The 6,000-nt window shown below is 40.2% G+C and overlaps 1 long non-coding RNA gene across 4 annotated transcripts in view; it reads right to left on the bottom strand.

Annotated features, from left to right (window-relative positions):
* Positions 1-2,120: 2,120 nt before the first annotated feature.
* The window catches only part of LOC110310163, a 212,578-nt gene continuing 208,698 nt past the window's right edge, over positions 2,121-6,000 (bottom strand). For all 4 annotated transcript variants that reach the window (XR_003834958.1, XR_003834956.1, XR_002379818.2 and 1 more), the window contains one exon: positions 2,121-2,490. This is a non-coding gene — a long non-coding RNA (uncharacterized LOC110310163). The remainder of the gene's footprint in view (positions 2,491-6,000) is intronic.

Below are 6,000 nucleotides of genomic sequence, written 5' to 3'. Positions count from 1 at the left end.
AAAAAAAAAAAAAAAAAAACACCAGTCATTTAGTACAGCTTGTCATGTTTTTGGTCAGGAATCTGGAAGGACTTGGTGGGGTGGTTCTCACTGGGGATTTCCCATGCCCTGGTACTCACATGTCACTTAGATTGTGGTCATCCAGAAATGCCAAAGGCCTAAATAGCCAAGATGACTATCGCTGATAGGGAGCTAATCCAAGGCCATAGCTAGGTTAAGAGTGGCTCTTCAGCATCACCCTCACCATGCTTTCCTGGTGCTTCTACTCCAAGAACACAAGGCAGAAGCTGCATACAACAGTCACCAGTCTGCACATATTTTAAGGAAAAGACAGAACTCCTGTGTTCCAATAGAAAGCCCATAAATGCCAAGCCATTCTGTCCATAAACCACCATAGAAGAGAATGCTGCTTAGACTAAGACTGCTCAAAGATACCTAGGGAGAGAGGAAGGGAGATTATCTAATGAGTGCAAGGTTCATTCAATCACCAATAATCTCATTTCACAGCACCACCAATGCACTCATTTCCAAACATTTCTTCATCTCTGGTTCTTGTGTTGAGAGCATATCCAGAACTCTTCAAAAAGTCATCTCAAGGCCCATTTCAAAGGTTCTAAAGAAACATCACGCTTAAAACTTGGTCAAATTGTTTTATTGAGCTTCATTACTTAGTAAAGCATTCAGGGCAGAACAGCCTGGATTCTGTAGCTATTCTGACAATGGAACAATGACTCCTTCATCACTAGGCTTGCATCCTGGAGAGAAATACTAACAGATTTGGTCTACAATAAGGTCAGTGACTTAGACTTAGGATAAACAGATAACAGCAAAGAAAACAGGGGGCACACTTTAGAGGATGGGCAGAGAATGCCTGTCTGGAAATTGACATTGAAGTACAGATCAGAATACAGTGAGGACAGAAGCAGATAGTTATGCAAGCAAGAATGTTCTAGAAAGGAGAGTTACTTCATGGAAAGATTGAGGCCAGAGTGTACTCAGGGAATCTGTGACATAAGAAGGCCAGGGAGAGAGTGGTGTGAACAAGCAGGAAAGTGACAGAAAAAAATAAGCCACCACCCATGCAGGGGGCACTGTATAAATCTAGAGATTTTATTCTAAGTAAGATAGAATTTCAGAGGGCACTTGTGGCTGGAGAATTCCCACCTTTAGGTGCTCACTTTGAAAGGATCCTGGCTGCTGATGAAGGAAGGTAGGTCAGACAGAAGCAGGAAGGTTGAAGTAGCAGAGTGGTTCAAAGGCAAGGCCCCCTTTTCTGGGCTGTTTCTGCCAAAAAGGATAAGAAGTGAGACAGAAGGGCACACATTCAGCAGGAACTTTCCAAAAGTGAGATTGGTTTGTTTGTTTGTTTTTAAGATGGGCACACATACTGGTTGGTTCTTTAATACCATGGTCAAGAACTATTTTGAAATAATGCCTACTTGTTGGTCAACTTCAAATGACCTCTCTAAAGGCTGGCCATTGCGATAACAGAAAGTAATATCCCAAATCACACTCGCTCCTTCACACATGCCCAGCAGCCTGGTCCCTCCCTCCAGAGAAAGGACAGAGAGTCCGAGCACAAATCATCTTCCCATCCCTCTAGCTCTGACAAGAAAGAAGGGAGGAGGTGCAAGAAAGAAAAAGAAAAAAGGCCACCAGATGGAAAGACCCATTCAAAAATGAGCTTCAAAAATTCTAGAGCCTTCAGGAAGGCTTGCCCAGAGAGACTTGAATCTATTTGCATGAATTGCTTTGGGTATTTTGGTCACCTACTAAGGGGCTGTGGTGATCACAGCCCCTTCTTTTTCACAAGCCAGCATTCACTGAGAAGGCTTTTTTGTCAAAAAGAAACTGCTAGAGTGGGTGTTTTGAGACAAGAGTTTAGGGGGCGTTTCATGCTCCATGAGCCCCAGTACTGAAGGGGTCAAGGTTCTGCTTAAAGACCACAGAGGCTTGAAGATGGATCAAGATGTAAAAGAAAGCCTATAAACATGACTGTTTTCTTCTCACTCCATTTGGCAAACCCTTTCCACAGCCGCTTACTGTGCATCAGGCAGTGTTCCAACCTTTTTGTTAAGTATTTAGTCAGTTAATAAGATTGACAATCATGACTTCAATAGTGTCATTGTCCCTCATTCAGGGTTCAATTTACATTTATTGAGCACTACACAGATGAGCAAAAGAATTCATGGAGAAGCTAAGGTCCCATAGAGTATTCTAGCTTGGAGCTAAGGCTGATAATCTGAATATCTATTAGAAATGCTTTCAGCTACAAGTAAGAGACAGCTCAACATAAAGAAATGTAAACAATCAGGAATTGTTTCACCAAACAAGAAATCTGGAGGTGGTCTTAGCCCTGGGATGATGGACTATCCCCCATCTATGATTCAGTCAAGGATCCAGCTTCTTCTTTTCTTCCATTCTGGTTTCTAGTTGCATGGTTTTTCATCACCTCATAGGTTCAACACGGCTGCTGTGCCTCCAGGTACCCTATATATGGATCAAAAATCAAAATGAACCCTATCAATCACACAATTGTTATACTCATTTCTTACTATGTTTATATTGAAACTACAAATGGATATTAAAATGTAAGAAGCCAGCAAGATGGCTCAGTTGGTTGCTTCTAAGCCTAACGACTAAGTTTGAGCCCTGAAACCTACATAGTAGAAAGAGAGGATCAACTCCTGGAACTCTACATACACGTCATGGTATACACATGGCAATGTGCATGTAGACATACACATACAAACACACACAATTAAAAATGTAAGAAAAATGTTAATGTACAAAAAAGGCCATCTTGAAACTTAGGAACAAAAACAATGTACACTTAAATTTTTTTAAAAAATAGACAAAAGAGAGATCTGAACAGATACTTCACAGGCAAATAAAACATAAAAATCTGTTGCCAAGGAATATGGAGATGCCACTATGCAACCCATATAGCCCAAACCTAGATCATTAACACCACCAAACATTGACAGGTACCTGGAGCTATAGGGATCTTCTTTACCCAACATTGACTTGAAACTGTGGTCCAGTTATCTCGGCCTTTCTAGCAGATGGGATTACAGGGCTACATCATCAGACTGAGTAAGCTTTTGTTTTGTTGATTTGTTTCTAGGGTTAAACCTAGGGCTTCAAGGATGCTAGGTAAGTGCTATATCAGAGTTACCTCCCTAGTATGTACCATAGAGACACAGTTCATTGCTAGTGGGAATGATACACTCACTTTGGATAAAAAGAACCTTCACACCAAACAATCTTTCCTAAGATTCAGAAAGTAGCCTCCTTAGTATATTTACAAAATGAGCAGAAAATTTTAATCAACATAGATGCATTACTTCAAGTAGCTGCACTACTTGAAGGTGGAGAAGATGGGTCAACTCTAGCTTATCCAGACTACAAAATATCAATAGACCCTTCTGAACTCATCAAAGGACATATTAAAGGAGTCATATGCAAAAAGCAGGTATGAAAAAGCTACCTGATACATGGTTCCAACCATGTGACAGTCTCAATACTATACACAACTATAGAGATAGTAAGAGGAACAATGGTTGCTAAAAGTTGAGATATGAGAAAGAGGGATGAATACCTAAAGAACAATGAATTTCTAAGGCAATGAAAATTTATCTTATAATCCAGTGATGGTGGATTTACAACACTATGCATTGATCAGGCTCTGTAGCCTAAGACAGGAGTAATGACCCCCAGTGTAATGAACCTTTGATCACTCATAAGGGATTAATACTGCTATATAAATTTTAACAAATGTATCACTGTAGTTCAAAATATTAGTAACATTTAGTAATATGATAAATACGATAGGGTGAGGGGAAAGGACACCAGGAGCTCAGTAGTTTTGTTTTTTGTTTTTGTTTTGTTTTTGTGACATTTCAAGACAGAGTGTGTTTGTGTAGCCCTGGATGTTCTGAAACTCTGTACACCAGACTGCTCTTGAACTCAGAGATCAGAATGCTGGGATTAAAGGCATGTGCCACTAGTGTGCAGCTTTCAATGGACTTCCTTATAAATCTATAGCTATTCAGAAAAACGCGTTCACTAATTAAAACACAAACACACATACACTGTGACAACATTCACATGCTTTGATCCAATGGCTCAACTTCTGTCATGAGTTTTGAGTATAGAACATTCTAGAAGGAAATTTTTTACATACAGGAAGGAAAAAAGTTATGAAGTTATGGGTTTTTTGCTAACAAGAATTTGGATAAAAGAAAATTTCAACATGTAGTTGACAAGTGATGGAATAACCCAGGCATTGCTGACAGAAAACAAGGGATGGGGGAAACTGAATGGCATCTATGTGGGTTTGGGTGTGGAGGAGCTATGAAATGGCAGATATCAGTTATATAAAATAATTGTTCATATATTACAAAGGACCATGGGATTATAAATAACTAATGTTTTTTTATTTCATATATTTTCAATATACTTACTCAGATATGTGCATAACTATTGGAGGTCTAGGATACAGAGAGCAAAAGGAGAGAAAACAAGAAAGGGTAGTGAAGCTGAAAAGCTTAAGAATAGCAACCCTCACCTCATTTTTTAAGAGGTGGGGTCAAGGAACCCTTGCTTTTTGTTCTTTAAATTTTACAAATAAGGGGGAACTTAGTCACAGCTGGAAGCTAGATGGCAGAGGACTGCTTATTCGAAACCAAAGTGAACCATCTGAAGTTCAGATGTTTGTTGGGGACAAAGCAAAGTCACCAGATGTGCTTCCAGCATGCAAACATCAATAGGAAGTGGACATCCACTGAGTATGAGAGATTAATAATGTGCTTTCTGGCCCAGTCAACCTGTAAATCTCTACTTCCTAATTCCTTTCAGTGGACCTTCAGTTGGGAAATACATGGGAGAAAATTGGAAATTTCTGCCTATAAGTGTAGCCTGTCTACAACTTGAGATCTTTCCCATTGGGACATTTCTGATGGAGGAGAGGTATGCTACTCACAGAAGGAGACTAGAACAGCTGGTGTCAATCAAGCTCAACCAGTGTTCTGCAGTGTGTGTGTGTGTGTGTGTGTGTGTGTGTGTGTGTGTGTGTGTGAACCCCAAGTGCTATTCCTCAAGGAAGCCCCTGGAAGAAAGGAGTTGTTATAAGCTCAATTTAAGAGGTCAAGGGATTTAGATCTGAGTTTTCTCTACATCAAGTTTTTCCCATCAACGATCTAGGAATCATAGGGTAGGTTGATTTACTTGTGAAAGTTTACAGGTTGTGAATATACATGGTATAAGGGCTGAGAATATGAAATATGGAATGGGAGGAGGCAAGTTGGATTGATTGACGTACAAAGATATTCGAATACATGTCATGAAAGTCAGATATTAACAGCAGCAAGCATCCCATCATTCTCTAAGTCATAGCATCAACTGACCATGTACACTTTGCTAATAAAATCATATCTATCCCCTTTGTCCCATTATGTGTATATCTCTTCCAGTTATCTGTAACTCAAAACCTCTAAAGTTTTGTGACAGAGATTTGCCCTGTAACCCAGGCTTGTCTAGAATTCTTCACCTTTCTGCCCCTTCTCCCAAGTGATGGAATAGCAGGTGTGTCCCATCACACACAGGAAAATCATGTTTTTAGTTTGTTTTTCCCAATTAAAAAAAGGGAAAGGAGTGGGTAGAGCACCTATTGAGTAGCATGCTTCCCAGTGTACCCAGTTGGTAGGAAGCAGAGAACAGAAGAGGTTTAGCTGTGTGTCCATAGCATCTGTATACAGAGCAATGTACTGGTTCATTCCTATAGAAATCTGCTCAACCCATAGAACACACAGGAGTGGAGGCGCGCAGAACCCTCAGATATCATCACAGAGTTACATCTCCTATGTATCTTTCCTTCCTCCTCACTTGCAACCACATCATCTACAGACTAAGGACCAGTTTTCCTGACACACGGCAAGGCAAGCCTTCCCTGACAAGGCAACCCACCTTAGGCATATGAAGAACTGCCAGTGACCCTTG

The sequence above is a fragment of the Mus caroli genome, chromosome 15 (assembly GCF_900094665.2).
Source record: "Mus caroli chromosome 15, CAROLI_EIJ_v1.1, whole genome shotgun sequence".
Taxonomy (NCBI): Eukaryota; Metazoa; Chordata; class Mammalia; order Rodentia; family Muridae; genus Mus; species Mus caroli.
The sequence above is the reverse complement of the archived record's forward strand: the minus strand, read 5'-3'. Positions and strand labels throughout refer to the sequence as shown.